The sequence below is a fragment of the Engystomops pustulosus genome, chromosome 9 (genome assembly GCF_040894005.1).
Source record: "Engystomops pustulosus chromosome 9, aEngPut4.maternal, whole genome shotgun sequence".
In the NCBI taxonomy this organism is placed as follows: Eukaryota; Metazoa; Chordata; class Amphibia; order Anura; family Leptodactylidae; genus Engystomops; species Engystomops pustulosus.
In genome coordinates, this window is record NC_092419.1 from 107,475,931 (window position 1) to 107,501,438 (window position 25,508).

Below are 25,508 nucleotides of genomic sequence, written 5' to 3' on the forward strand. Positions count from 1 at the left end.
CTGCCCGGTACTACACACACACACATATATATACTGCCCGGTATTATACACATATATATACTGCCCGGTACTACACACACATATATATACTGCCCGGTACTACACACACATATATATATATACTGCCCGGTACTACACACACACACATATATATATATATACTGCCCGGTATTATACACATACACACACACATATATATATACTGCCCGGTATTATACACATACATATATACTGCCCGGTATTATACACATACACACACATACATATATACAGGGCCAGATTAAGGGTCCCAGCGGTATGGAGCACCTCATTTAAGATGGGGCCCCCCAGCTCGGCAGCCAACGCGGGGCCCCCTTCCACAACAATATATGTGAAAAAAAGATACCACATAGTTATCCTATTACAAATATCAGCGCCATACTACTACCAGATAATGATACCACAATACTGTTACCAATTAAAACTATCATAAAACCAATATTCCAAACTATTCCAAAAGATGCCTCGAAACTGCAACCCACAGCATCACCACAACATAAAGAAAATACCAACATCCTGATACTGAACACAAGACTCTGTACACAGACCAGTATTACCAATGATTTACCACATATAAACTCCATTTATTGATGAACTTGATGAACACCACGAGCAAAGGGCAATATCACTAATGACACCTCTGTACCAGGCCCAAATAATAACATTACATCCTGATTATCACCACTACATAATGACTGGATAATACTGCAATACTATATGATAACCTACACAGACAGACCAGTATGTACCAGCATACGCCCCTGATGTTGTCTCTTCGCTCCTGTCTAATCTTCAGGGAGACTTCTTGCAGCCAAGACTCATCTCTGCAGGTTTTTAAAACAGACCTGGTTGGCATCATCCTATATACATATATTTAAATACCCCTTACAACACAACTGACCACACTGTGCCCCCACATATATCATATATACCCCTCACACTACAACTGACCACACTATACCCCCACATATATCATATATACCCCTCACACTACAACTGACCACACTGTGCCCCCACATATATCATATATACCCCTCACACCACAACTGACCACACTGTGCCCCCGCATATATCATATATACCCCTCACACTACAACTGACCACACTATACCCCCGCACATATCATATATACCCCTCACACTACAACTGACCACACTGTGCCCCCACATATATCATATATACCCCTCACACTACAACTGACCACACTATACCCCCAAATATATCATATATACCCCTCACACTACAACTGACCACACTATGCCCCCCCCATATATCATATATACCCCTCACACTACAACTGACCACACTATACCCCCACATATATATCATATATACCCCTCACACTACAACTGACCACACTGTGCCCCCACATATTTCATATATACCTCTCACACCATAAATGACCACACTGTGCCCCCACATATATATCATACATACCCCTCACACTACAACTGACCAATCTGTACCCCCACATATATATCATAAATACCCCTCACACTACAACTGACCACACTGTGCCCCCACATATATATCATATATACCCCTCACACTACAACTGACCACAATGTACCCCACATGTATCATATATACCCCTCACACCACAACTGACCACACTGTGCCCCCACACCACTACCATTACCACTGCATCATGTCTGAATAATACCACCACACCACTACCATTACCACTGCATCATGACTGAATAATATGACCACACCACTACCATTACCTATGCATCATGTCTGAATAATACCACCACACCACTACCATTACCACTGCATCATGTCTGAATAATACCACCACACCGCTACCATTACCACTGCATCATATCTGAATAATACCACCACACCACTACCATTACCACTGCATCATATCTGAATAATACCACTACACAGCTACCACTACCCCTGCATCATGACTGAATAATACACCACACCACTACCATTACCTCTGCATCATGTCTGAATAATATCACCACTACCATTACCACTGCATCATGACTTTATAATATTACCACACCATTACCACTCCATCATGTCTGAATAATACCACCACACCACTACCATTACCACTCCATCATGTCTGAATAATACCGCCACACCACTACCATTACCCCTGTATCCTGACTGAATAATACCGCCACACCGCTACCATTACCACTGCATCATGTCTGAATAATACCGCCACACCACTACCATTACCACTACATCATGACTGCATAATACCACCACACCACTACCATTACCACTGCATCATGTCTGAATAATACCACTACACCACTACCATTACCACTGCATCATGTCTGAATAATACCACTACACCACTACCATTACCACTGCATCATGTCTGAATAATATCACCACACCACTATCATTACCACTGCATCATGACTGAATAATACCACTACACCACTACCATTACCACTGCATCATGACTGAATAATATGACCACACCACTACCATTACCACTGCATAATGTCTGAATAATACCACTACACCACTACCATTACCACTGCATCATGTCTGAATAATACCACCACACCACTACCATTACCACTGCATCATGACTGAATAATACCGCCACACCACTACCATTACCACTGCATCATGTCTGAATAATACCTCCACACCGCTACCATTACCACCGCATCATGACTGAATAATACCACACCACTACCATTACCACTGCATCAAGACTGAATAATACCACCACACTGCTACCATTACCACTACATCATGACTGAATAATACCACCACACCGCTACCATTACCACTGCATCATGACTGAATAATACCACACCACTACCATTACTACTGCGGTATGACTGAATAATACCACCAGACCGCTACCATTACTACTGCGGTATGACTGAATAATACACCACACCACTACCATTACTACTGTGGTATGACTGAATAATACCACCAGACTGCCACCATTACTACTGCAAAATAATACCACCACTCCACTATCATTACCACTGCAAAATAATACCACCTAACACATACTTAATAAAAAAACAGTACCAAAAAATGCATTCAAATTAAAAATGAAATGCTCTGCAGATAAACAAAAATATTTTAATATAATTATATCTGATTACTCACTGTTTACTGTCTTCTTCATTACAACCTCATTACAGCCTCTATAGCGCCCCCTGTAGACTGGGATCTCTTCTTCATCCGGTGTAACTCCTCCAGCTGTGATGAATTCGCCCCTAGATGTCTTCAGCTCTTGGCAGCACATCTGTGCCCTTAAAGATACCTCAATTACTGACAATATCATGGCACCTGGATATATATAGACAACACCTGCTTACTAAAGCTATATATGGCACCCTCATTTATGAATGAACAGTACCCCTGCTATAGGCCACTCACTGTACACTGCCATTTACATTCATTTATATAAAGCTGCCCCTGCTATACAGCAACCGCCACTTACCAACTAAACCCAAAACATATAAATGACACCTACTCCCCTATACAGTGGCTCCTCTATATATAAATGACACCTCCTCCCGTCCCCTATACAGTGGCTCCTCTATATATAAATGACACCTCCTCCCGTCCCCTATACAGTGGCTTCCCTATATATAAATGACACCTCCTCCCGTCCCCTATACAGTGGCTCCTCTATATATGACACCTCCTCCCGTCCCCTATACAGTGGCTCCTCTATATATAAATGACACCCCCCTCGTCCCCTATACAGTGGCTCCTCTATATATAAATTACACCCCCCTCGCCCCCTATACAGTGGCTCCACTATATATAAATGACACCCCCCTCGCCCCCTATACAGTGGCTCCTCTATATATAAATGACACCCCCCTCGTCCCCTATACAGTGGCTCCTCTATATATAAATTACACCCCCCTCGCCCCCTATACAGTGGCTTCCCTATTTATAAATTACACCCCCCTCGCCCCCTATACAGTGGCTTCCCTATTTATAAATTACACCCCCTCGTCCCCTATACAGTGGCTTCCCTATTTATAAATTACACCCCCCTGTCCCCTATACAGTGGCTTCCCTATTTATAAATTACACCCCCCTCGCCCCCTATACAGTGGCTCCTCTATATATAAATGACACCCCCCTCGCCCCCTATACAGTGGCTCCTCTATATATAAATGACACCCCCCTCGTCCCCTATACAGTGGCTCCTCTATATATAAATGACACCCCCCTCGTCCCCTATACAGTGGCTCCTCTATATATAAATGACACCCCCCTCGCCCCCTATACAGTGGCTTCCCTATTTATAAATGACACCCCCCTCGCCCCCTATACAGTGGCTTCCCTATTTATAAATTACACCCCCCTCGCCCCCTATACAGTGGCTTCCCTATTTACAAATTACACCCCCCTCGCCCCCTATACAGTGGCTTCCCTATTTACAAATTACACCCCCCTCGCCCCCTATACAGTTCCTTCTCTCTCTCTCTCTATATATATATATATATATATATATATATATATATATATATATATATATATATATATATATATATATATATATATATATATTACACCCTCTCCCGTCCCCTATACAATGGCTCCTCTCTATATAAATTACACCCCCCACTCCCCATACAGTGGCTCCTCTATATAAATAACCCCCCTCTACTATACATTTGCTCCTCAACATATATAAAATACACCCCCCATATACAGTGACTCTTCTATATATAAATTACACCCCCCTCGTCCCCTATACAGTGGCTCCCCCCCTCTGTCTCCTATACAGTGCCTCCTCCATATATAAATACCCCCCTCCACTATACATTTGCCCCTTAATATATATAAATTATCTTCTATCTTCCTTTCTGGGCCCCTGTAAAACAATAAAATAATAAAAGTTCACTCACCTTTCCAGACGATCCCTCGCAGCGCTGACAGGATGATCTGCACCCAGGCTCTTCATCTCCCTGCAGTGTGGAGACACAGACGGAGCGATCTATGAGTCATAGATCGGCCGTCTGTGGAGGACTGAAAGTGCAGGCAGAGGTCGCTCTGCCTGCACTTCTGCCACTCTATGGTATCTGTGCCTTAAAGGCACAGTACCATATAGTGTGTGCGTGTCAGTATGGGGCTGCTAATAGCGTTTAGCAGCCCCATACTTAGCAGCTGATACCTGCGGGGGCCCCTGTAGCATGTTCTTGTGTACAGGGCCGGATCTACAGCGCCAGATGCCGGGGCCCCATAGAGAGAGGGCTGAACCCGGGGCCCGGCGCAAGTGCTCCAGGAGCGCCAATGTAGATCCGGCTCTGCATATATATATATATATATATATTGTAAGGGAATTAGCTCCGGGGATTGTCGTCTCCTAAGCAGACGACCAGCACACACAGGGAATTCACACAATGTGAGTAAGGTTAAAACTGGCCTCAGCCAGCTTTATTTGGCAGTACACAAACTCAAAACATAAAATAATACCTAAGCCTCTCCGGCACTAACTACACATCGAGGTTCCCTACCTCACCAGGTGCTGGCCTACTGCCAGCCACCCCAAAACACAGTACAGTTCACTGCCACCGCTCCACAGGCCTTTGCCGTAGCCTGTCTCTTCCCCAGGGTGGAGCCCAGTGTGAAGTCTGCCCAGGGGTGCACCTAGCCTTTCTGCTGCCTGAGGCGAGCTATAAAAAGACGCCCCCCCCCACTCCATATATGTAATATATAAAGGAGTGTCAGGACCAGACCCAATCATATTGGTTTAATGTGAAAATAAAGCAATGCAAAATAGATAGAGCATCCCGCCGTGTACTATATAATACACACAGCGAGCTACTACAAAGCACAAATACATACAACAATCCGCCATATAATATAAAATCAATACAGCGTGACGCCATATACCATATAATACTTACAGTGTGCCGCCATATACCATATAATATATACAGTGTGCTGCCATATACCATATAATATATACAGTGTGCTGCCATATACCATATAATACATACAGCGTGCCGCCATATACCATATAATATATACAGTGTGCTGCCATATACCATATAATATATACAGTGTGCCGCCATATACCATATAATATATACAGTGTGCTGCCATATACCATATAATATATACAGTGTGCTGCCATATACCATATAATATATACAGTGTGCCGCCATATACCATATAATATATACAGTGTGCTGCCATATACTATATAACAGTGGTGGCGAACCTATGGCACTGGTGCCAGAGATGGCACTCAGAGGCCTCTCTGTGGGCACACGGGCTGTCTCACAGGCACAGAGTTTGCCAGAAATGGCATCTTCCTGCAGTCTCCAAGTCCAAGTAGTGCCCTGCTATTTTAAAGTGACCCATCCTGTGTTGCTTGGTCCTGTCCGAAGAGTGAAAAGGTGTGGACACGGTTGGATTGGAGCTCCAAATTTCTGGTAGCAATAAGTTTGTTACAGCCTAAATTGCCGTGTTGGCACTTTGGGAAAAGCTAGTGTTTTTTGTGGTTCATTTTTGGCACTCAATCTCTAAAAGGTTGGCCATCACTGCTATATAATATATACAGTGTGCCCCCATATACCATATAATACACACAGCGTGCTGCCATATACCATATAATACATACAGCATACCGCCATATACCATATAACACATACAGGGTGCCCCCATATACCATATTATACATACAGCGTGCCGCCATATACCATATAATACATACAGCATGCCACCATATACCATATAACACATACAGGGTGCCCCCATATACCATATAATATATACAGTGTGCCGCTATCTACCATATAATACACACAGCGTGCCACCATATACCATACAATACACACAGCGTGCCCCCATATACCATATAATACATACAGCGTGCCGCCATATACCATATAATACATACAGTGTGCCGCCATATACCATATAATACATACAGCGTGCCGCCATATACCATATAATACATACAGTGTGCCGCCATATACCATATAATACATACAGCATGCCGCCATATACCATATAATACATACAGCGTGCCGCCATATACCATAAAATAGGTACAGTGTGCTGCCATATACCATATAATACATACAGTGTGCTGCCATATTCCATATAATACATACAGCGTGCCGCCATATAGTATATAATATATACAGCATGACACCATAAACCATATAATGCATACAGAGTGCCACCATATACTATATAATACATACAGCGTGCCCCCATATACCATATAATACATACAGCGTGCCACCATATACTATATAATACATACAGCGTGCCCCCATATACCATATAATACATACAGCGTGCCACCATATACTATATAATACATACAGCGTGCCCCCATATACCATATAATACATACAGCGTGCCACCATATAGTATATAATATATACAGCGTGCCGCCATAAACCATATAATACATACAGATGCAGCCATATACCGTACAATACATACAGCGTGCCCACAAATAGTATATAATATATACAGCGTGCCGCCATACACCATATAATACATACAGCGTGCCCCCATATAGTATATAATATATACAGCGTGCCGCCATACACCATATAATACATACAGCGTGCCACCATATAGTATATAATATATACAGCGTGCCGCCATAAACCATATAATACATACAGATGCAGCCATATACCGTACAATACATACAGCGTGCCCCCATATAGTATATAATATATACAGCGTGCCGCCATATACCATAAAATACATACAGCGTGCCGCCATATGTTATATTTTACATGGTGGCATGCTGAATGTACACACATGCATACTGACTATACATACAGCAAATACATTTATAAACAGTATATACACCAAATATACACACACACATATACATATACCACATACAGAATATACAAATATATATATATATATACATACATACATACATACTTAAATATACATACATACAAAGAAGTTACCTTACCTTGTTTCTTCTTGTCTTCCAGTGGGGGGTAGGCTTTGCCAGGGAGGTGGGAATCAGTCCCGGGGGAAAGGGGGGAAACGGAGCCGGGGGGGGGGGGGGGGGGGGGAGGACCGGAGCCGGGGGGAGGGATCGGAGCCGGGGACCGGGCGGGTGGATGTGCCGGCCGGCGGGCCGCGAGGGGAAGTGCTGGGAGGCCGGTGGAAGTGATGAGCGGGCCGCGAGGGGAAGTGCCGGCTGGCGGGACGGTGGATGTGAAGGGCGGGCCGCGAGGGGAAGTGCCGCCGGGTGGATGTGATGGGCGGTCCGCTAGGGAGTGTGCCAGCCAGCGGGCATGTTGATGTGATGGGCGGGCTGCGAGGGGAAATGCCGGTGAGCGGGTGGATGTGATGGGTGGGATGCGGGGCGAAATGTGCCGCGCGGTTGGCTGTGATTGGGGCGGGCCGCGGGGGAGTGTGCCGGCAGGCAGGAGGATGTGATTGGCTGGTCATGGGCGAGTCTTCCGGCCAGCGGGCGGGTTGATGTGTAGGGCAGGTCCATGTGCCGGCTGACGGGGGACGTGGTGGCCGGAGCACATGCCGGCAGGTGGGAGCCCGACGCCGTTCCCTCGTCTAGCAGGAGGAGTGCCGCCTGAGGCGAGAATCTCAACTCGCCTCATGGCAGGTGCGCCCCTGAGTCTGCCCCATGTATTAGTGCAGCCCCTCCAGCTGAAAACTAATCAACTTAATTAGACAGACCCAACTTTTCCAGGTCTGTCTTCTACTCAGCTTTTCATAAGGCAAAATGCACATTTTATGCCGAAAAGCTTCTCTAGTGGCAGCCACCCTGCCACATATCCTCCACCTGTGATCAAGGCCGTAGGCCTGATCAATAAGCTTAATTCTCCCTCCGGGGTCAAAGCTCCTATATTGGGGTCTAATCCCTACGGTTCCTAAAAGCACTGCAGAGACCCTACTATCTACTACATCTCCTATACCTGGAAAATGACAGCTTTTTTCCTTAACTGCAGGAGACACAGACAGCTCAAAATTAGTCCCAGCATCTCTTCCTTCACACAACTGATCATCTTTAATCATGTCTCTATTAACAATGATAGATTTTCTTCTCCTCTTTCTCTTGCATTTTACTGGAGACTCCACATACCCCTCAGGACTTGGCATGGTTAGGCCCCATCTCTTCATCACCTTGTGGATGCCGTCACACCGGTTACCATCCACTGAGGCATATGCACTGTGCTTCTTCCCCGTAGCATTGCACACGACACGCACGGGTTTGCCCGTTTTCCAGTCTTCAGCTTCGGCACCTTCTTTGTCATTGAAGGGGGCATTACCGTTCAGAACCAGGGCACGATTCACATTGGTGAGCTTCTGGTCACATGTCTGCAAAGCTGTGCGCTTGCTACCTCTGAGGTCACAACCTCCGCTCTCGGTGTAGGTGAAACTCATCTCAGCATCAGCATCATCCTCATCACCTCCAGCTAACACTTCGGACTTCGGACTCAAGTCCTGGCATGGACTTTCCACAATGGCAGCCTTAAGCTCTTTATGGCTTGCACTAGGTTCCTGGCTGACCTCTTCCTCGGTCAGTCCTTCATACGCCTTGCTGGCTAACACCTCTTCACCGAGTCTTTCCTGTGTAGGAATTTCGAGGGCTCTGCTGACATTATATCAGACACCGTCTCCTCACATCCACTGCAGTCATCACCCGGTATATCTTCAAGGCACTTCTCACCATCAAGACCATCTTCACTTTCGCTCTTCAGATGATCAGTCAGATCTACCGTTGGGTGCAGCTGTGCTGGAGTCTCTGTAGGGCCCATCTGGGTATTCCTCCACTTGCCCAGAGAATGCTGGCATGCACTATGACAGAGACGAGACGACAGAGCTTCCACACGTACACAGCAACTCGGCTGGTCCCTTTGTTGTAGACTTGGCGCCACTTCAACCTTCTCCACAGGTTCAGCAGGCTGAGACAGCTCTTCACCTGTCTTCGGGAGGTAACCATCAACCCATTCTTCGGATTTTCCCAAGACTGTATTCAGGCTACTGGTTATAAGCGATCCCACTTGGGTGGCCATCACGGTTGGGACTACAGACTTAGTCACAGCCACACCGCCTTGTACTGCACCAGCTTCCCAGCCCAATATACCGGACATCGCACCTGTAACAGTGTCTCGGGCACCAGTCACTGTATTTGTCTTCTATACGGCTTTTCCAGTTGGCTGCTGAAGAAAAGCCAGGTTGGACTCCTGTTTCCCCAAACCTTTGCAAGCAAAGTCATTACTTGTGGCAACCGGTGGCTCCAGAATGCCTATGAGAGGCCTTGATCCAGTCACTGTAACGTCAGTCAAGGGCTTCTCCTCCTTCTCAGCAACATCACGATCACTGCGGATGCATGGGCGACCTTCCCTCACAGAGTTGTAGACTGCACTCACCACACTGCAGGCAGAACTACCAAAGGGCTGGTGCATCACATGTTCCACCACCTTCTGTGGATCTGGGGCCCCCTCATCCGTAGGTGTATGATTAAGAGTGGCGCTTCCACCCTGTTCACACACAATTTCAGTCAGCACGCCATCATGCGTATTCTGCGGTTCATCAGCAGGTGTACAGGGGTCTGGTTTACGCCTGGTCTCCTTCCTAGGACACTTCTGGTGCCACATCCCGACAGAACACACCTGGAGGTCGGCATCACCATTTTGGCACTTTCTTTTGCTCCCCGAACACGTACACATGTGAACCTCCCATTCACTTTTCTTTGCAAACACTGTATCACAGAAAGGACAGTACGAGATATCAATCTTCAACTCATGTTTCTGTAATATATGTCTCTTTAGGTCATCTTTTCTTCTATAAGACACGTGACAATTGTAGCATTTATACCAGTTATTCCGCAAACCAGTATTCACATGACGCTTCAGTTTATTGATGCTTCTTCTGGCCTTGTTCACACACGAACTCAGTACATCAATCTCCTCAGAAGCCTCAGGGGTATCAGATGTCTGGTCTCCCCCTGACATTTCCTGAACACTGATGTGAGACTCCTCCACAGGTGACTGACACAGGCTATCCTCACCTCCTGCAGGTTCTGAGCGAGTAGCTGCTTCTCTAGGGCTCTGTTCACACTCACTGTTTGTGTAACTCTGGGCTGAAGGGAAACCACTAACAATCAGGATCTCATTATCTTCACCTGCCCTTGCTATGGCGGTATCCCTATCTGAACTGCCATTAGCTACATTACACATCTCAGGCTCGCTACCTGTGTCATTACAACTCACAACCTCTAGGGGCACCTCTGAGCTAACTCTCTCAGTATCTAGGGCTGCACCTAGTTCACATTCTGCATAATTCTGAACAGACATTGTAACGCTATCAGATGTTATCGGCATTGCAGAATTGTCACATGTTACAGGTAGTGTCATATAATCACAGTTAACACTATAATCACAGGTTAGAGGCAGATTATGCACAACATTACACTTTTCTGGTTTAACCCCTAGGGGACGCAGCCTCTTTTGGCCTTAAGGACGCGGACCCATTTTTCAAATCTGACCTGTGTCACTATAAGTGGTTATAGCTTTGGAATGCTATGAGATATCCAGGGGATTTTGAGATTGTTTTCTCGTGACACATTGTACTTCAAATTAGTTTAAAAATTTGGATTAAATCTTTTGCGTTTAGTTATGAAAAAAAACAAAATTTGGCAAAAATTTGGAAAAATTCTTTATTTTCAACGTTCTAAATTCTCTACTTTTGATGCAGATAGTCATAGCACCCAAATAAATTCATAACTTACATTTCCCAAATGTCTGCTTTATGTTGGCATGGTTTTTTAAGATTCCACATATTTTACTAGAATGTTATGAGGCTCAGAATTTAGGTATCATTTTTCACATTTTTTGTAAAATCACCAAAACCCGTATTTAGATGGACCTGCTCAACTTCTAATTGACAACGAGAGGCCTAAATAATAGCGAGACTCATAAATTACCCCATTGTGGAAACTACACCACTCAATGTATGAAAAACCACTTTTAAGAAGTTTGTTAACCCTTTAGGTGTTTTATAGGGGTTAAAACAAAATGGAGGTGCAGTCTGCAAATTGTAATATTTTTTCACAATACACTCATTTTGGGTGGAAAATTAAACATTTACAATGGATTAAATTAAAAAAGGCTCCACAAAGTTTGTTACCCAATCTCTCCCGAGTACACGGATACCCCATATGTGGTGGTAACCTGCTGTATGGGCGCACGCCTGGGCATAGGAGGGAAGGAGGCGCCATGCAGATCAGATTTGCTATGTCACATTGTACAGGCTATAATTTTTTTCTTTTTTTAATGTGGACCTATAGGGGCTTATTTCTTTTGCCACATGAGATGCACTTTTCTGGTACGTAATTTGGGGGAATCTATAGGCTAATTGATGAGATTTTATTAACTCTTTGTTGGTGGAGGAAATGAAAATCATCACTTTTTAGGAAGATTTTTGTTTGTTTTTTTTTTGGCCGTTTACCATACCATAAAAATAGTATATTATTTTTATTCTATGGGTCGCCACGATTACGAAAAGACCTCATTTATATAGATTTTTTATTTTTCCCATTTTTACTGAATAAAAAGTAATTTGGCAAAAATGTTGTTAATTTTAGCATCACCGACTTTCATATGCATAACTTTTTTATTTTTCGCCTCACAAATCTGTTTAAGGGCTTATTTTTTGCGAGAAGGATTGTTCTTTTTAGTGGTCTTATTTTAGATTGCATAACATTTTTTAAATTAATTTTTAGAGCATTTTTTATAAGGTATTAATTGAAAATTGTCTTTTTTTTGGAGCTTTTTTTGGGTTTTTTTAACGGGGTTCACTTTGCGAATCTAATAACGATTCTGTTTTATTATGCAGATTGTTACGGACGCAGGGATACCAAATATGTGGGGGTTTTGTGTATTTTATTCAATTGTACTGAATAAAAACCAATTTGGAGAAAATCTTGTTCATTTTAGCATCACCATCTTTTCATATGCATAACTTTTTTATTTTTCGGCTGACAAATCTAGTTAGGGGCTTATTTTTTGCGAGAAGAGTTGTTCTTTTTAGTGGGCTTATTTTGGAGTGCATAACATTTTTTAAATCACTTTTTAGAGCATTTTGTATAGGGTATTAATTAAAAATTATCTTTTTTCGGAACGTTTTTGCGTTTTTTTTTCTACGGCGTTTACCGTGCGGGTCCAGTAACGATTCGGTTTTATTATACAGATTGTTACGGACGCGGCAATACCAAATATGCGGGTTTTTTTTGTGTTTTTGTGTTTTTTATACTTTATTAAGTGTTTTTATAGGAAAGTGACATTTTAGGGGCTTATATTTTTATGTATTTATTTTTTATTTATTGTAATGTGATAACTTTAGTGTTTTTTACTTTTTTTTACTTATACATACTTGAACTTGAACCAGTGATGCTCTGATCACTGGTTTAAGTTCAATACACTGCTCTACAATACTATTTTATTGTAGAGCAGTGTAAACTGTCTGAGCAAGCTTGCGCATGCTCAGACAGTTTACAGTCAGACCCGGAAGGGGTCTGGCTGCCATGGCAACCGGGCAGCTCCGAGGCACATGCCAGTCCACGGAGCTGCCCAGAAGTGGATCGGATCCCCCGGTAAGCGGCACGGGGGATCCGATTCACGGCGCAGACACCCTTACACGCCGCGGTCATGCTTGACCGCGGCGTGTAAGGGGTTAACACCCGCGATCAGAGCCGGCTCCGATCGCGGGTGTTAGCGCAGGCTGTCAGCTGTACTAGACAGCTGACAGCCGCTGCTTCTGGTGCCGGCTCCGTTCGCGAGCCGGTGCCAGAAGCAGGACGTTATAGAACGTCCCCGTGCGCTCAGTATGTAGCCTCGGGGACGTACTATAACGTCCTGGTGCGCCTAAGGGTTAACTTCAGAAATTAAGGCATCACAAATATTATCCTCATCACATAGTCCATCAGACTTTATCAGTCTCAGTGGCAGAGTCTCCTTCTGTGGGATCAAGACCCCTTGGTCACAGTTCAGACTGCAACCTGTTGAGACTCCACCCACCATCACCTCAGGTCGCTGAGACTTCTCCAGATCGTCCTTTGGGGAGATTGGGACTGTACCCGATGTCAGAGGGGTCTCCCAGGAAAAGCAGCTATTCCCCCCACTTGGAATACTTTCCCACAAGTCCCAGAAAAAAGGGAAGTTTTTCCCCAGGATGAACTCCACCTCCAGATCTGCACAAATCTCCAGCTTATGTGTCACAATCGCAATATCACTTTCAAAGTCAATCCAGACAGTCTTACCCTTCCCTGGCTGGTACTTCAGGAACAATAAGATGTCCGGATTAACTCTGGAGACATCCTGAGAACAGTCCAGTTCCACCATAAGCGGGATTCCACCCACTATCATCTCACAGGTCTTGACTGGCAACTTCTCTGGTCTCCTGACCAGAGGACAACGAGGTGCACTGACCTCACATGGCACAGCCGCATGCTGTCGCCGTTGGTTGCCCCTAGCAACCACATCTTTGCGCTGCTGCATACACGCTGCAACACGTGGCCACTTGGCCGCAGGACATTCCGCCACACACCGGTTCATCCGTAGACATCTGCAAGGCTGCTCCCGTCGGTTGCCCCCGGCAGCGGCACATAGCAACCTCTCCTCAGGAACTGCAGATCGATCACAGACATCTCGAACCATCGGCTGGGAACCGCTCGGCTTGGCATTTGGGGTCTCCATAACCCGAATGGCTTCTGGCATTCCAAGGTCCTCCCACATCATCTGCCGGCAGCGTCTCTGGAACTCATCCATCGGACCCATGGCGATTACTCCCACAGCAAACCAGCAGTCTCTGTATATCTCTCACACCAAGACAAATCTTCCCGTGACCACCTCCAGCAGCAGGAACAACAGTCTCTCACATGAGGGTTACTGGCCCTTTAAATCTCGCTGTGTGTGCTGATTTCCATGCCCGCATCCTCCACCATATGTAAGGGAATTAGCTCCGGGGATCGTCGTCTCCTAAGCAGACGACCAGCACACACAGGGAATTCACACAATGTGAGTAAGGTTAAAACTGGCCTCAGCCAGCTTTATTTGGCAGTACACAAACTCAAAACATAAAATAATACCTAAGCCTCTCCGGCACTAACTACACATCGAGGTTCCCTACCTCACCAGGTGCTGGCCTACTGCCAGCCACCCCAAAACACAGTACAGTTCACTGCCACCGCTCCACAGGCCTTTACCGTAGCCTGTCTCTTCCCCAGGGTGGAGGCCAGTGTGAAGTCTGCCCCATGTATTAGTGCAGCCCCTCCAGCTGAAAACTAATCAACTTAATTAGACAGACCCAACTTTTCCAGGTCTGTCTTCTACTCAGCTTTTCATAAGGCAAAATGCACATTTTATGCCAAAAAGCTTCTCTAGTGGCAGCCACCCTGCCACAATATATATATATATACTGCCCGGTACTACACACATATATATATATATACTGCCCGGTACTACACACATATATATACTGCCCAGTACTACACACACACATATATATATACTGCCCGGTACTACACACACATATATATACTCCCCGGTACTACACACATATATATATACTGCCCGGTACTACACACATATAAATATATATATATATACTGCCCGGTATACACATACACACACACATATATATACTGCCCGGTACTACACACATATATATGTACTGCCCGGTATTATACACATACACACACACATATATATACTGCCCGGTACTACACACATATATATGTACTGCCCGGTATTATACACATACACACACACATATATATATACTGCCCGATACTACACACACATATATATATATATACTGCCCGGTATTATACACATACACACACACATATATATATATATATACTGCCCGGTACTACACACACATATATATACTGCCCGGTATTATACACATACACACACACACATATATATATATACTGCCCGGTACTACACACATATATATACTGCCCAGTACTACACACACATATATATATATACTGCCCGGTACTACACACACACACACACACATATATATATATACTGCCCGGTATTATAGACATATATATATATATATACTGCCCGGTACTACACACATATATATATACTCCCCGGTACTACACACATATATATATATACTGCCCGGTACTACACATATATATATATATATACTGCCCAGTACTACACACATATATATATATATATATATACTGCCCGGTACTACACACATATATATATACTCCCCGGTACTACACACATATATATATACTGCCCGGTATTATACACATACACACATATATATATATTTATACTGCCCGGTACTACACACATATATATATATACTGCCCGGTACTACACACATACACTCACCGGCCACTTTATTAGGTACACCTGTCCAACTGCTCGTTAACACTTAATTTCTAATCAGCCAATCACATGGCGGCAACTCATTTAGGCATGTAGACATGGTCAAGACAATCTCCTGCAGTTCTCCCGATCATCAGTATGGGGAAGAAAGGTGATTTGTGGCCTTTGAACGTGGCATGGTTGTTGGTGCCAGAAGGGCTGGTCTGAGTATTTCAGAAACTGCTGATCTACTGGGATTTTAACGCACACCCATCTCTAGTGTTTACAGAGAATGGTCCGAAAAAGAAAAAACATCCAGTGAGCGGCAGTTCTGTGGGCGGAAATGCCTTGTTGATGCCAGAGGTCAGAGGAGAATGGGCAGACTGGTTCGAGCTGATAGAAAGGCAGCAGTGACTCAAATCACCACCTGTTACAACCAAGGTAGGCAGAAGAGCATCTCTGAACGCACAGTACGTCCAACTTTGAGGCAGATGGGCTACAGCAGCAGAAGACCACACCGGGCGCCACTCCTTTCAGCTAAGAACAGGAAACTGAGGCTACAATTTGCACAAGCTCATCGAAATTGGACAGTAGAAGATTGGAAAAATGTTGCCTGGTCTGATGAGTTTCGATTTCTGCTGCGACATTCGGATGGTAGGGTCAGAATTTGGCGTCAACAACATGAAAGCATGGATCCATCCTGCCTTGTATCAGCGGGTCAGGCTGGTGGTGGTGGTGTCATGGTGTCTTTGGGCCCCTTGGTACAACGCCACAGCCTACCTGAGTATTGTTGCTGACCATGTCCATCCCTTTATGAGCACAATGTACCCTGTAACATCTGATGGCTACTTTCAGCAGGATAATGCGCCATGTCATAAAGCTGGAATCATCTCAGACTGGTTTCTTGAACATGACAATGAGGTCACTGGACTCAAATGGCTCCACAGTCACCAGATCTCAATCCAATAGAGCATCTTTGGGATGTGGTGGAACGGGAGATTCGCATCATGGCTGTGCAGCCGACAAATCTGCGGCAACTGTGTGATGCCATCATGTCAATATGGACCAAAATCTCTGAGGAGCTTCCAGCACCTTGTTGTATCTATGCCACGAAGAATTGAGGCAGTTCTGAAGGCAAAAGGGGGTCCAACCCGTTACTAGCATGGTGTACCTAATAAAATGGCCGGTGAGTGTATATATATATACTGCCTGGTACTACACACACATATATATATATATATATATATATATATATATATATATACTGCCATACTCACAGTGTGACCAGAGACTGGGAGATGCAGCGCAAGGGTTAACCTGAATTTTGTTAACCAGGAGCAGAGAGCTGCCGGCTCTGATACACACACCAGGAGCAGAGAGCTGCCGGCTCTGATACACAGACCAGGAGCAGAGAGCTGCCGGCTCTGATACACACACCAGGAGCAGAGAGCTGCCGGCTCTGATACACACACCAGGACCAGGGAGCTGCCGGCTCTGATACACACACCAGGACCAGGGATCTGCCGGCTCTGATACACCAGGAGCAGAGAGCTGCCGGCTCTGATACACAGACCAGGAGCAGAGAGCTGCCGGCTCTGATACACAGACCAGGAGCAGAAAGCTGCCGGCTCTGATACACACACCAGGAGCAGAGAGCTGCCGGCTCTGATACACGCACCAGGAGCAGAGAGCTGCCGGCTCTGATACACGCACCAGGAGCAGAGAGCTGCCGGCTCTGATACACACACCAGGAGCAGAGAGCTGCCGGCTCTGATACACACACCAAGAGCAGGGAGCTGCCGGCTCTGATACACACACCAGGAGCAGGGAGCTGCCGGCTCTGATACACAGACCAGGACCAGGGAGCTGCCGGCTCTGATACACACACCAGGAGCAGAGAGCTGCCAGCTCTGATACACAGACCAGGAGCAGAGAGCTGCCGGCTCTGATACACACACCAGGAGCAGGGAGCTGCCGGCTCTGATACACAGACCAGGAGCAGAGAGCTGCCGGCTCTGATACACAGACCAGGAGCAGAGAGCTGCCGGCTCTGATACACAGACCAGGAGCAGAGAGCTGCCGGCTCTGATACACAGACCAGGAGCAGAGAGCTGCCGGCTCTGATACACAGACCAGGAGCAGAGAGCTGCCGGCTCTGATACACGCACCAGGAGCAGAGAGCTGCCGGCTCTGATACACGCACCAGGAGCAGAGAGCTGCCGGCTCTGATACACACACCAGGAGCAGAGAGCTGCCGGCTCTGATACACACACCAGGAGCAGAGAGCTGCCGGCTCTGATACACAGATCAGGAGCAGGGAGCTGCCGACTCTGATACACAGACCAGGAGCCGAGAGCTGCCGGCTCTGATACACAGACCAGGAGCAGAGAGCTGCCGGCTCTGATACACACACCAGGAGCAGAGAGCTGCCGGCTCTGATACACACACCAGGAGCAGAGAGCTGCCGGCTCTGATACACACACCAGGAGCAGAGAGCTGCCGGCTCTGATACACAGACCAGGACCAGGGAGCTGCCGGCTCTGATACACACACCAGGACCAGGGATCTGCCGGCTCTGATACACCAGGAGCAGAGAGCTGCCGGCTCTGATACACAGACCAGGAGCAGAGAGCTGCCGGCTCTGATACACAGACCAGGAGCAGAGAGCTGCCGGCTCTGATACACACACCAGGAGCAGAGAGCTGCCGGCTCTGATACACAGACCAGGAGCAGAGAGCTGCCGGCTCTGATACACACACCAGGGGCAGGGAGCTGCCGGCTCTGATACACAGACCAGGAGCAGAGAGCTGCCGGCTCTGATACACAGACCAGGAGCAGAGAGCTGCCGGCTCTGATACACAGACAAGGAGCAGAGAGCTGCCGGCTCTGATACACAGACCAGGAGCAGGGAGCTGCCGGCTCTGATACACAGACCAGGAGCAGAGAGCTGCCGGCTCTGATACACAGACCAGGAGCAGAGAGCTGCCGGCTCTGATACACACACCAGGAGCAGAGAGCTGCCGGCTCTGATACACACACCAGGACCAGGGATCTGCCGGCTCTGATACACACACCAGGAGCAGAGAGCTGCCGGCTCTGATACACAGACCAGGAGCAGGGAGCTGCCGGCTCTGATACACAGACCAGGAGCCGAGAGCTGCCGGCTCTGATACACAGACCAGGAGCAGAGAGCTGCCGGCTCTGATACACACACCAGGAGCAGAGAGCTGCCGGCTCTGATACACAGACCAGGAGCAGAGAGCTGCCGGCTCTGATACACACACCAGGAACAGGGAGCTGCCGGCTCTGATACACACACCGGGAGCAGAGAGCTGCCGGCTCTGATACACACACCAGGAGCAGAGAGCTGCCGGCTCTGATACACACACCAGGAGCAGAGAATTGCCGGCTCTGAGACATACATACACACATACATTTCATGTCCGCACAGGAGAAGGACCCTCACACAACATTTCACCCTTCCTCCATCCATGACTGACCTTCACCAGCAGAAACAAAAAAAAAATCTAATCTAGAAAAAACAGCCGCACCCATCAGCACCCATCAATGACTTCACACCTGGGGCTCCAAGCCTCAAGCCAAAGTCCACTCACTATCTACCACACCGGGAAGGACATCCTACGCCCTTGTCTCACACAAAGTCCACAAGATAAATATATATCCAAAAATAATCCTGTGCAAGGACAGAAATGGGAACCTACAGGTAAACCGGGACATTCCATGTATGGAATCTGTCATCTATTACCTGGCCCATGACATGTCTGTGCCCCACTAGCAACAAACCTAAGGGGGGGTCAAATCTGTCCTGGAACCAGAACAAATCTTTCAGGACCAGATACAGATATTTGGGACCGCCATGGGGACGCAATTTACGCCAAATCTGTCATTTCCAGCTTTCCTAACTCTATGCAGAATCTATACATACAAATGACTTGTATAATAGACAATGATGAGCCGGCAATGTATTTAGGCAAATGTAAGTTGAAAAGCAAATCTGGATGATCGGATAATCCCAGCAATTTACATGGATATCTTCCCGGGTAGATGCCGGGTGGGGCCAACAGAAAATCCTATTCCAATGTGAAATGTGAGCGTTTCCATAATGATGAGCTTTCTGTAGTCCAGTTTTTATTGGGGGTACAACACCCAGCACCCCCAGCCCATCCGTGTAGTGCAGGGGAGAGTCCGTGTATTCCAGGTACCTCCAGATATTTACTCAGTAATGAAGAATTTTGGCTACGTCCACAAGAGAGACGGATTCATCCCTGGATTTCCATCATGGAAATGAGCTGTTTGTGGTAGGAGGATGGCGGCCGTCATCACTGTCATCTGCTGCTATGCTCCTTTGCATTGCAAAAAGTGTGAGGCACCAGCTGGCTGTGGGGCAGGGGGGTGGGCTCGGGAGTCTGGCTGTGGGGCGGGGGGGTGATCTCGGGAGTCTGGCTGTGGGGCGGGGGGGTGATCTCGGGAGTCTGGCTGTGGGGCGGGGGGGTTGTTTTCGGGAGTCTGGCTGTGGAGTGGGGGGTGGGCTCGGGAGTCTGGCTGTGGGTTGGGGGGTACGCTCGGGAGTCTGGCTGTGGGGCGGGGGGGTGGGCTCGGGAGTCTGGCTGTGGGGCGGGGGGGTGGGCTCGGGAGTCTGGCTGTGGGGCGGGGGGGTGGGCTCGGGAGTCTGGCTGTGGGGCGGGGGGTGGGCTCGGGAGTCTGGATGTGGGGCGGGGTTAGGGAGTCTGGATGTGGGGCGGGGGGGTGTGCTCGGGAGTCTGGATGTGGGGCGGGGTTAGGGAGTCTGGATGTGGAGCGGGGGGTGGGCTCGGGAGTCTGGATGTGGGGCGGGGTTAGGGAGTCTGGATGTGGAGCGGGGGGTGGGCTCGGGAGTCTGGATGTGGGGCGGGGGGGGGGTCGGCTAGGGAGTCTGGATGTGGGGTGGGCTCGGGACTCTGGATGTGGGGCGGGGTTAGGGAGTCTGGATGTGGAGCGGGGGGTGGGCTCTGGAATCTGGATGTGGAGCAGGGGGGTGGGCTCGGGACTCTGCATGTGGGGGTCGGCTAGGGAGTCTGGATGTGGGGTGGGCTCGGGACTCTGGATGTGGGGCGGGGTTAGGGAGTCTGGATGTGGAGCGGAGGGTGGGCTCTGGAATCTGGATGTGGGGCAGGGGGGAGGGCTCGGGACTCTGCATGTGGGGCGTGGTTAGGGAGTCTGGATGTTGGGCGGGGGGTGGGCTCGGGAGTCTGGATGTGGGGCGGGGTTAGGGAGTCTGGATGTGGGGCAGGGGGGTGTGCTCGGGAGTCTGGATGTGGGGCGTGGTTAGGGAGTCTGGATGTGGAGCGGGGGGTGGGCTCGGGAGTCTGGCAGGGGGGTGGGCTCGGGAGTCTGGCTGTGGGGCGGGGGGGTGATCTCGGGAGTCTGGCTGTGAGGCGGGGGGGTGATCTCGGGAGTCTGGCTGTGGGGCGGGGGGGTTGTTTTCGGGAGTCTGGCTGTGGAGTGGGGGGTGGGCTCGGGAGTCTGGCTGTGGGTTGGGGGGTACGCTCGGGAGTCTGGCTGTGGGGCGGGGGGGTGGGCTCGGGAGTCTGGCTGTGGGGCGGGGGGGTGGGCTCGGGAGTCTGGCTGTGGGGCGGGGGGGTGGGCTCGGGAGTCTGGCTGCGGGGCGGGGGGTGGGCTCGGGAGTCTGGATGTGGGGCGGGGTTAGGGAGTCTGGATGTGGGGCGGGGTTAGGGAGTCTGGATGTGGGGCGGGGGGGTGTGCTCGGGAGTCTGGATGTGGGGCGGGGTTAGGGAGTCTGGATGTGGAGCGGGGGGTGATCTCGGGAGTCTGGATGTGGGGCGGGGTTAGGGAGTCTGGATGTGGGGCGGGGGGGTGTGCTCGGGAGTCTGGATGTGGGGCGGGGTTAGGGAGTCTGGATGTGGAGCGGGGGGTGGGCTCGGGAGTCTGGATGTGGGGCGGGGTTAGGGAGTCTGGATGTGGGGCAGGGGGGTGTGCTCGGGAGTCTGGATGTGGGGCGTGGTTAGGGAGTCTGGATGTGGAGCGGGGGGTGGGCTCGGGAGTCTGGATGTGGGGCGGGGTTAGGGAGTCTGGATGTGGAGCGGGGGGTGGGCTCGGGAGTCTGGATGTGGGGCGGGGGGGGGTCGGCTAGGGAGTCTGGATGTGGGGTGGGCTCGGGACTCTGGATGTGGGGCGGGGTTAGGGAGTCTGGATGTGGAGCGGGGGGTGGGCTCGGGAGTCTGGATGTGGGGCGGGGTTAGGGAGTCTGGATGTGGGGCGGGGTTAGGGAGTCTGGATGTGGGGCGGGGGTGTGTGCTCGGGAGTCTGGATGTGGGGCGGGGTTAGGGAGTCTGGATGTGGAGCGGGGGGTGGGCTCGGGAGTCTGGATGTGGGGCGGGGTTAGGGAGTCTGGATGTGGGGCGGGGGGGTGTGCTCGGGAGTCTGGATGTGGGGCGGGGTTAGGGAGTCTGGATGTGGAGCGGGGGGTGGGCTCGGGAGTCTGGATGTGGGGCGGGGTTAGGAAGTCTGGATGTGGAGCGGGGGGTGGGCTCGGGAGTCTGGATGTGGGGCGGGGGGGGGGGTCGGCTAGGGAGTCTGGATGTGGGGTGGGCTCGGGACTCTGGATGTGGGGCGGGGTTAGGGAGTCTGGATGTGGAGCGGGGGGTGGGCTCTGGAATCTGGATGTGGAACAGGGGGGTGGGCTCGGGACTCTGCATGTGGGGGTCGGCTAGGGAGTCTGGATGTGGGGTGGGCTCGGGACTCTGGATGTGGGGCGGGGTTAGGGAGTCTGGATGTGGAGCGGAGGGTGGGCTCTGGAATCTGGATGTGGGGCAGGGGGGAGGGCTCGGGACTCTGCATGTGGGGCGCGGTTAGGGAGTCTGGATGTTGGGCGGGGGTGGGCTCGGGAGTCTGGATGTGGGGCGGGGTTAGGGAGTCTGGATGTGGGGCAGGGGGGTGTGCTCGGGAGTCTGGATGTGGGGCGTGGTTAGGGAGTCTGGATGTGGAGCGGGGGGTGGGCTCGGGAGTCTGGCTGTGGGGCGGGGGGGTGATCTCGGGAGTCTGGCTGTGGGGCGGGGGGGTGATCTCGGGAGTCTGGCTGTGGGGCGGGGGGGTTGTTTTCGGGAGTCTGGCTGTGGAGTGGGGGGTGGGCTCGGGAGTCTGGCTGTGGGTTGGGGGGTACGCTCGGGAGTCTGGCTGTGGGGCGGGGGGGTGGGCTCGGGAGTCTGGCTGTGGGGCGGGGGGGTGGGCTCGGGAGTCTGGCTGTGGGGCGGGGGGGTGGGCTCGGGAGTCTGGCTGCGGGGCGGGGGGTGGGCTCGGGAGTCTGGATGTGGGGCGGGGTTAGGGAGTCTGGATGTGGGGCGGGGTTAGGGAGTCTGGATGTGGGGCGGGGGGGTGTGCTCGGGAGTCTGGATGTGGGGCGGGGTTAGGGAGTCTGGATGTGGAGCGGGGGGTGGGCTCGGGAGTCTGGATGTGGGGCGGGGTTAGGGAGTCTGGATGTGGGGCGGGGGGGTGTGCTCGGGAGTCTGGATGTGGGGCGGGGTTAGGGAGTCTGGATGTGGAGCGGGGGGTGGGCTCGGGAGTCTGGATGTGGGGCGGGGTTAGGGAGTCTGGATGTGGAGCGGGGGGTGGGCTCGGGAGTCTGGATGTGGGGCGGGGGGGGGTCGGCTAGGGAGTCTGGATGTGGGGTGGGCTCGGGACTCTGGATGTGGGGCGGGGTTAGGGAGTCTGGATGTGGAGCGGGGGGTGGGCTCGGGAGTCTGGATGTGGGGCGGGGTTAGGGAGTCTGGATGTGGGGCGGGGTTAGGGAGTCTGGATGTGGGGCGGGGGTGTGTGCTCGGGAGTCTGGATGTGGGGCGGGGTTAGGGAGTCTGGATGTGGAGCGGGGGGTGGGCTCGGGAGTCTGGATGTGGGGCGGGGTTAGGGAGTCTGGATGTGGGGCGGGGGGGTGTGCTCGGGAGTCTGGATGTGGGGCGGGGTTAGGGAGTCTGGATGTGGAGCGGGGGGTGGGCTCGGGACTCTGGATGTGGGGCGGGGTTAGGGAGTCTGGATGTGGGCTGGGGGACGGTGGGCTCGGGAGTCTGGATGTGGGGCGGGGCTCGGGACTCTGGATGTGGGGCGTGGTTAGGGAGTCTGTATGTTGGGCGGGGGGTGGGCTCGGGACTCTGGATGTGGGGCGGGGTTAGGGAGTCTGGATGTGGAGCGGAGGGTGGGCTCTGGAATCTGGATGTGGGGCAGGGGGGAGGGCTCGGGACTCTGCATGTGGGGCGTGGTTAGGGAGTCTGGATGTTGGGCGGGGGGTGGGCTCGGGAGTCTGGATGTGGGGCGGGGTTAGGGAGTCTGGATGTGGGGCAGGGGGGTGTGCTCGGGAGTCTGGATGTGGGGCGTGGTTAGGGAGTCTGGATGTGGAGCGGGGGGTGGGCTCGGGAGTCTGGATGTGGGGCGGGGTTAGGGAGTCTGGATGTGGAGCGGGGGGTGGGCTCGGGAGTCTGGATGTGGGGCGGGGGGGTCGGCTAGGGAGTCTGGATGTGGGGTGGGCTCGGGACTCTGGATGTGGGGCGGGGTTAGGGAGTCTGGATGTGGAGCGCGGGGTGGGCTCTGGAATCTGGATGTGGAGCAGGGGGGTGGGCTCGGGACTCTGCATGTGGGGCGGGGTTAGGGAGTCTGGATGTGGGCCGGGGGACGGTGGGCTCGGGAGTCTGGATGTGGGGCGGGGGGGGGGGGGGCTCGGGACTCTGGATGTGGGGCGGGGTTAGGGAGTCTGGATGTGGGCCGGGGGACGGTGGGCTCGGGAGCCTGGGTAAGGGATGGGGAGAGAGTCTGGGTCTTGGGTGTTTTGGGGAGGATTGGGTGTGGGAGGGGGGATTTGGAGCTGATGGGGGGTCTCTGGTATTGTGAGGGGGCTTGTGAGTCTGGGTGTGGCGGAAGTGGCATTGGAGTCTGGGTAGGGGGTGTCTTGGGTGTTTTAGTGGGGCTTGGGAATCTGGATGTGGGAGGGTTCAGTAGCCTGTAGGGTGTCTCAGATCTTTTAGGGGTGGGGGTGGGGCTAGTTATTCTGGGTGTATTGGAAGGGGCATTGGAGTCTGGGTAGGGGGTGTCTTGGGTGTTTTAGTGGGGCTTGGGAATCTGGATGTGGGAGGGTTC

The 25,508-nt window shown here is 50.4% G+C and overlaps 1 protein-coding gene across 2 annotated transcripts in view; it reads right to left on the bottom strand.

Annotated features, from left to right (window-relative positions):
• The window catches only part of CCDC180 (coiled-coil domain containing 180), a 61,967-nt gene extending 45,458 nt beyond the window's left edge, over positions 1–16,509 (bottom strand). Inside the window, exons 1-2 of one of the 2 annotated variants that reach the window (XM_072125419.1) lie at positions 4,911–5,069; positions 3,145–3,290 (exon numbers count right to left, since the gene is read on the bottom strand). The gene's annotated coding sequence lies outside the window, so the exon portion shown is untranslated. Of the gene's footprint in view, positions 1–3,144; positions 3,291–4,910; positions 5,070–16,391 lie in introns of those variants that run through there. The other variant, XM_072125422.1, reaches the window with a different exon arrangement.
• Between the last annotated feature and the right edge of the window lie 8,999 nt (positions 16,510–25,508).